Raw genomic sequence first — 10,972 nt, 5'->3', positions numbered from 1 at the left:
CTACCCAGTTACTAAATACCACTTAAGGATTATTGTATCAAACAATATGTCAAACGTACTGTAAAATAGATGTATATATGTCATAGTTAATAAATTGAAATATTCACTATATTAAGGTATACATGTTGGCAGCCATCTTTGTTGTTTTGTTCATTTACATTGTTAAAATCTATACAATCTGCTTAAAATACAGATCTATATTTCGTTCAGTTGATATTTCTAGTTCTTACCCACAGTTCCGTGCACCGCACGCCAAGAACTCGTCGTAACAGGCCGTTTCATTGCATAATCCTTTCATTGCACATCAACCAGAACATGGGTTATACAACAACTCTTCCAGATCCTAGTGTAGTAAAGACAAGTAAAACAAAATGTTGAACTATAAAAAACGAACGAAATAGGATCTGTGTTTAATCAGATTATAATCTACACCCACAAAATTGAAATGAGGTTTAACATCCTCCTGGCTATAATTATTGGCACATTATTCATCCCACCGACAGGTTATGTAGGGGGATAGTCCGCCAGAGTGTCTACAAGCTATGTAGGGCGATGGTCCGTCAGGGTGTACACCAGCTATGTAGGGAGATAATCCGTTAGAGCGTTTACACACTCTGTAGGGGGATAGTACGCTAGAGTGTCCACCAGCTATGTAGGTGGATAATCCGTTAGTCCGCTAGGGTGTCCACAAGCTATGTAGGTGGATAGTCTGCTACCAGCGCATGGAAGTAAAGCATGAGAAATGAAATGAAATGGGGTTAAGGTCATACTATTCAGCTCCGACTGAGATATTGGAGATAGGCAAACGCTATACAGTGCCCAAATAGCAGCGCTACGGCCTACTCTTATATTGAAGGCCGACTCACTAATTTTCTTTTACGTTCAGACAAACGACGCCATTTCGACGAATGCAGGAGAAAAAACATACACACTGCGTACACGTGATTAATTTACCCAAGCCATCGCTTCTTCGAAACCAGCTATAATTATTTAGTAAGAGTAGCAGATAGAAGGCAGCGCCATCAGGGAACCAACACCTTTCAAGGCCGTTGCCTGCAGTATTGGACATCAAGTCGGCAGTCAAAACAAACTAACATTTACGACACCCGGTCAATGCAAGAGAGTGCGTTTTCCCCCAGCCTTCTGTACCACTAACCTATGGAGAGAATAACTAATTTATAACAATGGAGAATGTAGGCCTAAAACATGTAATTCTATTATTTGAATTGCTTAAAGATAAACCTTAATGCTCCTAATCTTTAAAGAATTGTACACATCAACCAATTGCGTCTTTCGTCTTTAGGGCGTTCAAATGTTTCAACATAGTAAAAAAATTGCTGAAATTGAATAGGCTTCTTCGTTTTACTAATTTAAAGGAAGCATGTATATTCCATTCAGATCGGATGATAACTATCGTCGTTAGTGCCTTTACAAGATCCAGAAAAGTGAAACAAGGGCCATAAGTCGAGACGTAATTAATGGAAATTGCTTAAATTCAATAGGGCCCTTCGTTTAATTAATTAAAATGATGCATATACATTTCACACTAGAGCGTTCACACGGTGCAATGCAGTGAAACATGGCAAATAATTTACTCTAGACGTATTTAACGGAAATTATTAAAACTAAGGGGGCGCCTCTCTCTCACTAATGTAAACAAAATGTTTACTTCAAGACTTTTATCTAGACATTTTCATATCAACATTTTAACTTCTGGACATTTTCATTTTAAATTTTTAACTTCAAGATTTTTGTTTTAGTTAAATATTTATGATATAACTGTTACCGATAAATGCCGAAATTGAAACATAAAGTGAATATTTGTTTAAAATATTGATTTGTGTATGAAATGTCGACACAATAAACTGCCCGATTATAATTTCGAATATATTCGTATCATGGACGTACTTAGTGTAATGCTCATTTTATAAATTCTCATTGTTATTCAAGTTTTATAGACATATTCTTAATGTTATTCTAGCTTTTAACACAAATTGCCAATGTTATTCTATTTTTTTTAACTCAGTTTTCCAATGTTATTCTATTATATTTGTTAACCCATATCCCAAATGTTATTCTGTTTGTTAATTCATACTTCCAATTCTATTCTATTTGTTAACACATATTGCCAATGTTATTCTATTTGTTAACACATATTGCCAATGTTATGCTATTTGTTAACTTATATTCCCAATGTTATTCTATTTGTTAACTTATATTCCCAATGTTATTCTATTTGTTAACTCATATTCCCAATGTTATTCTATTTGTTAACACATATTGCCAATGTTATTCTATCTGTTAACACATATTACCAATGTTATTCTATTTGTTAACACATATTGTCAGTGTTATTCTATTTGTTAACTCATATTGCCAATGTTATTCTATTTGTTAACACATATTCCCATTTGTTATTCAAGGTTTTAAAACATATTCCCAATATATTACAAATTTTATTCTTTATATATATTTCACATTTTGCGGAATGTCTGATGCACACCAAAATCGAACTCATCCAAGCCTTTTCGATCCGTATTAATTATATTTCAAATTTCATCTGAATTAGACAAACAATGTGACCCCTAAAGAGACCACAACCTTGGTATAGGTTCTACATGCTTTTCCGCCATTTGAATACAGTTGAGTGACCATTTTGATGGTCAATTTCTTGAAATGTGAACACCGTTTTTAATCTCGCCTAATACTTTGACTTTCCACAAAGACAGTGTTTCTAAAATGTCCTCGTCAGAAATATATGAGGGAATATGCCTGAAGTTTACTATCTACCATAAATTCATAAACACGTCCACTTTGAAATAAAAGTATGGGAAGCTATTTCAAAATTCATAGAAGAAACGGGAAGTACCTGCTAAGTTAGTCGCCCAATATTTAGCACTACATGACTTGTCACGCAAAGGGGGTGGGGGGTGGGAGGCCGAGTGGTTAGCACGCGCGCGCGCTGTATCATACGACCCGTTATTGAGTCAACTGGCGTGGTTTCGAATCCCCTTTTGTACGTGACCAGGAGTATGGTTGCCCTTACAACCTCGTGGTTTTTCTCCGGGTCCTCCGGTTTCCTCCCACTTCTAAAGACCCTACGCGCAAGCGAATTATTGAAATAAAATTAAACCATATGTTAGTCCCGAAATGACCTAGTTTGTGTCGAGTGGACGATAAACCCCATCTCTCTCTCTCTCTCTCTCTGTCACGCAAAAATGATAACCGGTTATGTGGAACAGGTGAGCAACTAACCTACCTGGATGCTTTAATATCAGAATAAATTAACAATGATTTGGGAACTACATATCTTGTTACACGGAAAGGAACTATCGTTGTAGGACAGCTTAGCATAATGATTTAATATACAGGAACCTACACAATCATTTAGTAATATTGATAGTGCAATGTATTATAAAAGTATTATAAATCTGTATAATAATTGTTTAAACTAATAAATTTGATATTGTTTTAATATTATTATTATTATATTGTTCTGCTCTTTGTTGCCGTTGGCTCTGCCTTCTCTTTTCAGGTAACTTTTATCTGGAGAGAGTAATCCACAAGAAAAACGTTTAATGCACTACAGAGGGTATATGCTATTAAATGTAAAAGTTAACTGTTTTAAAGGACCCGAAATGTTTAACTGGAACTAATTGCACGAACAGTTATGAATTTGTAAATAATACTCTGGTTTACCTATGTCGTTTATGCTGCGAGAATTTCGCTTCTCTGCATAAAGCAAGTGGATTCTTTCCCCACAGGTTTTTTTTTCTATCCGTATGGATGATACCAAATATAAATCAGATGGACCTGATGTTAGACAAAGGGAGAAGATGACCAACCCCCTCTCTCTCTTTTCACAACCGTATTTTAAAGAAAGTTACATTAAATTTTGTTTTATTACTTTAGGTTTTTACCCATATTTTCTTGTTGATTATGTCAGTATATAATAGCGTATTGGACGTTAAATTTGTAATAAATAACAAGTGACCACACTACTCGAATACACGTCTGTTCAACGCTCTACCTCAGACGACTAGACCACCAATGCTTGACGGCCAACTCAAACTGAACGTGCAAAGTAACGTCAATCCTCAACCAATCCTTGATAGAATAGCGGTCAGTATCCCCGCCGGCGAGCCTGTGTTCGTATGCCAGTTTCACCCCTGCACCAACTATAACCAAGAACGGAAATACACCAATAACAAACGGTAACAAAAAACGCAACACGATGTCGCAAAATATGAAGACCAACCCTGGGAAAAACAAAGATATTCACGTGAACTTAAGAGGACAACGGATTCCGCCGTGTCATGTGGAAAAAGGGGCACGCGAATGGGGCCATACAAAAATGCCAAGAAACCCTCCAGCACAACTAGCGACAGAACAGAACCTAGGACTACCTCCGACAACAACACACACTGACTGTCAATCAGCCGTGGCTGCCGTACCCTCCCTCTTGCCTTCCTGGTGGCGTTGTGTGCGACGCGAGCAGCGAGCGAGTCACTCCTAGTACGCCAGAATTCAACCAGTTCTCGGTAGTACTGTGTGGTCAGTGTCCAGCATCACGTTTCCAAAGTGACTGTGTTCTATTAATTCGGAACTAAGTTGTTTGTTACTGCTCAGTTTGATTTCAATATTGGTTTATTTACGGTATATAAGAATCAATCGTCCATGGAAAACGGTCATGCATCAGTATGTTTACGGAACACACGTCCCTGGAAAATGGCCATGCATCAGTATGACTACAGAACACACAAAACGACGATAAAGAGAGATAAACCGAAGTGAATCCATCAAAAATTGCACAATACGGCTACATGGTGGTGATATTTGAAAGATAACTGCAGCTGATCTGATAGAATTAATAGAAGCAAGTAGTTAGCAAAGACGGAGACCCAGTAAAAGGTATGAAAATAACAGGTATGAAACTACGTTATCTAACGAAGGAACAGCTCAAGATATGTAGTTTTGTATATAATAGATTAAAAATAGTTGGTATTTTAAATTTAACTTATTATATTGCGGGTTACGTCACTGAAAAACATACAAGGCTGAATTCGAAAACAAATCGACAGATTAAATTAACACCGAATATAAATAAATTCAAGAAAACAAAGAACTGCTAAAACAATTTAATACCGGAATTTCAATAATATCGATCTAGTATTTAGTATATCCACTGCATGTCTCCAAGAGACTTATTTGGATGGACATCTCATCCAAACAGTGTCCAAAACTTGGAAAGCCGCAGTGATATACAACAGCCGCGGAACTGCTATCGTATTCGCGGATTCTGTTCTTAATCAAATTTCAAATGACCAGATCAAGAAAGAGGGTTATTTATTCATTATAATAAACACCTTAAACATGAAAATTGTGTACAATCAATTAAACTACTGATTAGCAAAGGCTGCCACTCTATATGAAAATGGAATACCGATATGGTGGGACAATCTGAAAAGTTTCGGAAAGGAATGTGGTCAATGAAAGCAAAGAAATGAATTCATGCAAAACACTGTTAGAAATAAATTATCAAAGAGAGAATACAGTAAATTGTCAAAAAATCTAAATGATGATCAATGTACATCGCGTGCTTTTAGTACCACAAAACACATTCCAAAATTCTAATGTGGTGTGCCGAAATTCTAAAGTTATCTATGGCCTTGGAGGTGTATGGAGTCCACATTGGGTCTCCCAGTGTTTCAGATTCCTTATGAAATACCCTGAAGCTATGTGACAACAAATAGCCTGAAGCTATGTGACAACAAACAGATAACACCATAGACCGAGAATGCTATACCCTGGACGTACAGATAACACCATTCTTAGTACTCAGTACTCAGTGATATCTAGGTAAATATTAAACTTGTAACACTAAAGACATACTAAAACTCCACTATGATTTACAAAAATTCAAAAGTTATCTCTGGCCTCGGCGGGTGGGGAGGGGGTCTCCCTGATACCCCAAGTGCTTCAGATTCCTCACAAAATGCCCTGAAGCTATGTGGAGTAAAGACTTACAGAATAGTTACTAGGCCTGTGCACCGAACGGAACCCGACATTTCAAGGAAAAGTACAATCTGCAGCTGTTTTATTTATTCATACCCCGGCAGTAACAAACAAATGTTGCCTTATAAACGGTTAAAAACGTTTAAATCCCCGGATTATTACTAGCATTCCATTCTCAAGAGTGCGGCGTGGGGAAGATAAGGCGGAAACCCCCCTGTGCGTGGAAAATATCCCTTTCAACACACTGTATGGAGTATGTCAAGCTTCATTAGAACAATTGGTGCAGATCAAGCGGCAAGTTCCCAGTCCATTCATTTGATTTTCTCATGCACGAAGTAATGAAATCCAACCATAGTGCTTGCAAAATTATGTCTTGTAGAAAAACACCAATTATGTATTCTTGTTATGGAAAGAGGGGGTTGTAAAGCTGGGTTTATAAAAAATTCTACACTACTTAAACATTAAAGTGTGCCCGCCCTATCTCGTTGCCTAATGCATTACTTTAGATATATATGTATTTTTGTACCAAGATAAATATCAAGATAAATAGACTGATACGAGTATTTACACACTGGACCCTTTGTTCTGACTCGGGTGTTCAAGTTACTGATCAACCTGTAATGGGTTGTATTAGAACGTGCACAGGGGATCATTTAAGGCAAGTAGGCGTTCATATAGATGATGAACACCCCAACATACTGACCCGGTGATTGTGGAAAATAACAAGAAACATCGTTAAGATAAATAAATATTTGTTCAATGATTTATAGTTTGTGAAAGAGTAACATTAGCTAGAAAACTCGTCCAGTATTATAAGGCACAATACACAATACCTAGCGAATTGGGATAAATGTCTGGCCGTTTTTTTAGATAGTTTTAATCTTTCCTTTTTGTATGTCTATTCTAACTCAAATACCATTCCCACATGATCGCACATGCTATTTCTTTCACATCCGTATATGGTTAAGTTTATTCTGTGGCTGATGAATCGTGAATGTAAAACTTATTTCAGTCAATGCAGCATACCCCGTTTCCACCCAAAAAATATTACATTAATGACATTATCCATTGGCCTGTTGTGAATTTTAAAGATAGATTGCCAGGCAGCGAAACATACGCCCACAGCAACTAAGTCGCCCGGGCAGTCAACAAGGGGTGTAGCATATTTTTCTTTTGTCGGCAAGGAAACCATTTCCGACTCAATAAAATCGAATTACGAGTAACAACCTATTTTAAATTATTGTCAGATTTGTTTGGCTTCTAGTTCTGCCATATACCAACGTTTAGTATACAGACATTAGATATCAATTAAGGGGCCATAAATCTGGAATTAATTATCGGAAATCATTGAAAATCAAAAGGATTCTTCGTCTCATGACCTTAATTATTTAGCCACCAGAGCGTGGACGGACAGGCTTGGGCGACGACAATATATGACGTGTGGGCGTATAAAAAAGTGTCGAAAACCTGAAATCAGCAAATAGGCTTAAAAAATACATTTATCCGTATTCAAAAACCTGTCATTAAAATGATCTAATTTGTATGCATCGTAAATAAATAGCCTAAACCAGTATAAACTGCTGCGTAAACATCAATATATGAAGTGCAAAATAATGGATCGATACCTGTGGTTATAGATTTTGGGTGATACAGGGCCTGTGATAAACTTATGCCTCTCTCGTATCCGTCCATTTTCAATCACTCATTGAATTTCTTACACAAACAAAGAATCCAATGTGAAAGTCAGTTATCGACATTGACCTCGGGGTGAAGTTAGATAAACACCCTTGTTCGTACATTGAACACCTCGAACGCTGCGCTTTCACGATGCACAACTTTGCACGAGCTCGGGTGTCATCGGGTTATCGATCTCTTTGACTTTTGTATCCAGATAAATAGGATGATACGATATCATTCTAATAGATAAAACTGTGCATACCTGTGAGTTATTTATCTCTATAATTAAAATCGATACCAAGAGATATAACCTTATTTGCAGGTCAATGAAATTCGAATTTTTTACTTAATTTGTTGTTGGATCCCGAATATCGGCCTATCCAGTTACATTTCATTTATCTAAATTGACTCTTAAACATGACGTTCTGACGGATAATTCGAGGAAGAATAACGTTGCCAATATTATTTCAATGTTAAGGTGCAAATGTCAGAAGTTTAATATACTTATTTAATTATACAATTTCCATTGCTCAACAATCCAATGTCACAGTGTTAAAATACAGAATACACTTTTCAATAAAACAAAATACAGCATAAATTGTTATTTGGCACATTACAATTTTTCATTAGACAAATGCATAATATAACTTAGCATATTCGAACATATTATGTAAAATGGTTGATGGTGAAGTTTGAAGTCTTTCTGGTTGGACAGGATTTAATACAGTTTTACAAGATCAGTCGTCACTTGAGAAATCTGCCATCCACTATTTACCTGTCAAATCGTCGTCCCCTGTTAATATCATTCTGACAAAAAGCATATAATTTAGCCATTTATTCGAAAGCACAGCAGATAAGATGAAAAAATGAGAGTATTTCAAAGCGAACTGGATAATTTCACACTTGCATGTCTTTTTATGGTGTTATTGGCAAGAGATTTAAAGATGCAGACCTCCAAGACATTTTAATTGAGGCAGAGGTAATTGCGCAAGTCTCAATTGAAACTACTCTCAATGGACACGATTACAATCGTAGTAGTATCCGGGCACATAAACTCTTATTTGAAGCACTTCAAATCTAGAAACTGAGAATCAAGTAATTGCAGAGATAACAAGCAAACATCACATCACGGCTGATGTCTCCCGCCGAAATCCCCAAATAAACAGATGACACATATTAATTAATTGCACATTTATCTCTTTTAAAGCATCGAGTAATCAAACTGATTATCTATGCTTAGTCTAAGCATAAAATGTTTACGATCAAACTCAGTCGGGTTTTGAAGTACCTGGTAGTGAAACTAGAAAGAAAGTTATTGTGTTCCAAAGACTGTGACGTACCGACAGGCCCAGTTTTAATAGTCCCCTGCTTTCAGCGAAAGGCGGGGGACAACAAATAAATTGTAGTTGGCATATCCAGATTCAGTTTAAGATGAACTAAAATCATTTGGCTTAGAGGACTTGATGTTACGGTACCAGAACTATGTGGATGTTCAGAATAGTTTAACATTTTCATTGTGGTCATCTTATATAGAAATGTTTTAAATTTGCTTGTTTTTTTCGCGGAACACGCGAATCTGATTAGAATTTACATCTTGCTTCTATCAAATCAGTGATGCCATGGTTCTTTGCTTGTGATCGAATGAACTATTCAAGGTATTTGCCTGCATACTGGTCCAAAATGTTAAATATTCCTATCTGTCACCCAGCATGTCACAAGGAAGCATTATCCAAAGGAAATTGGACAGTTCAACGTCAAGATAAACATTCAGGCAATTAAGCAAACATGTAATAGAGATTCGAAAACTAGAGGAGGGATAACTGAGTTTACTCTGAATCCTGGTGCGTCACAGCGGTGGATTCTTTCTTAGTCTGAAAGGGCTGCAATAACCAGAAGATGTGAAGAGATGGCTGGTTTGGTATTCGACACGAGCCAGCATAATAATCTTGGTAAGACAACTTCAAAAGATGTGGCGGCTGTTAAGGCCATTACAACAACAATTGAAAGCATGATTAACCCTTTTGACACCTCATAAGATAATCTTGTAAGCCCAAGTAATGGAGCTATTGCAATGGTTGCAGTGAAATCAGACCTTTTGGAAGCAAACAAAAGGGTGAGGAAGCTATGAAAACATTCATTAATGAGCGACTTTTAGAAAAGAAGATTGTCATGCTTGCACCTATATACAGTTTAAAATTAAAAACATTTGGAGACGAGAAGAAACAAACTATAAAACAAAGTCTGGAAAAAAACTGCCTCTTTAAAACGATAGAATTACACAAAAACGATAGAATTACACAGAGTAGAAGCATTATTTGAAAGAAATATTGACTTGCTCGCTGAGTCCTGTGTTGTTTCCCCTTGCTAATGCAAACGGATATTTAGCAAAGACAAACAAGGCTGCGTTCTTATCAGATAGTTAAAATTAAGTAAAAGAATGTCATATCGATTCTGTTCCAGAAAATGGTGAACTGATAATTGATGGCATGACTCTCATTTAGAGTATGAAAACTGTTGCTACTACATTTGGCGAACTTTCTGACAAAATTATTAGGTCTTGCAAAATTTTACAAATGTTCTCGTGTAGACTTTGTCACAGATCTGTAACCAGAAAAAAGCATTAAAAATCTTGAACGGAACAGACGTACGACTGGAGGGATACAGATGATCAGTATTTATAAGGAGAAACAAAAGACACAAAGCCAGAGGAAAAAAATTCTTTCTAGCGGCCAGAATAAAGATGCTTTAGAAGACTTCCTATTCAAAACGTGGAATGTCGCTACTCTCGTAAATTTTGGACAAGAATTAAATGTGATCATGAGGAGGCCGATACACGTTTTCTTCTTCATGCCCAACATGCAGCCAAAGAATTTGGAAACAGGTGTGGCAATTATGTGTAACGGTGCAGCCAAAAATAAGTGCTTATCGTTATTTTTTGACAGGAGTGAAAAATATGGCTATGATTATTGATGTTCAAAGAGTTGTACATTGCATTGGACAAGACTTTACCGAAGCACTAGTTGGACTGCTCGTCTTGACCGGTGTGATTCTACTAGTGCGTTTTATGGAAAAGGAAAGAAGTATGCCTTTCAGATAGTTAAAGAAAATAAACAATTTTTAAAGGCATTTGAAAGTCTTGCTATAACATTTACTTTAAAAGTTCATACCCTTATAAATGCCTTGCTTTAGTCTTTGGTATATAAGCTATATGGACAAAAATGTGATCATGTAAACGAAGCCAGTTACAAGATCTTTGTATCAATTCTTCTTCTGAGCAAAA

Source organism: Patella vulgata, chromosome 1 (assembly GCF_932274485.2).
Source record: "Patella vulgata chromosome 1, xgPatVulg1.2, whole genome shotgun sequence".
In the NCBI taxonomy this organism is placed as follows: Eukaryota; Metazoa; Mollusca; class Gastropoda; family Patellidae; genus Patella; species Patella vulgata.
The sequence above is the reverse complement of the archived record's forward strand: the minus strand, read 5'-3'. Positions refer to the sequence as shown.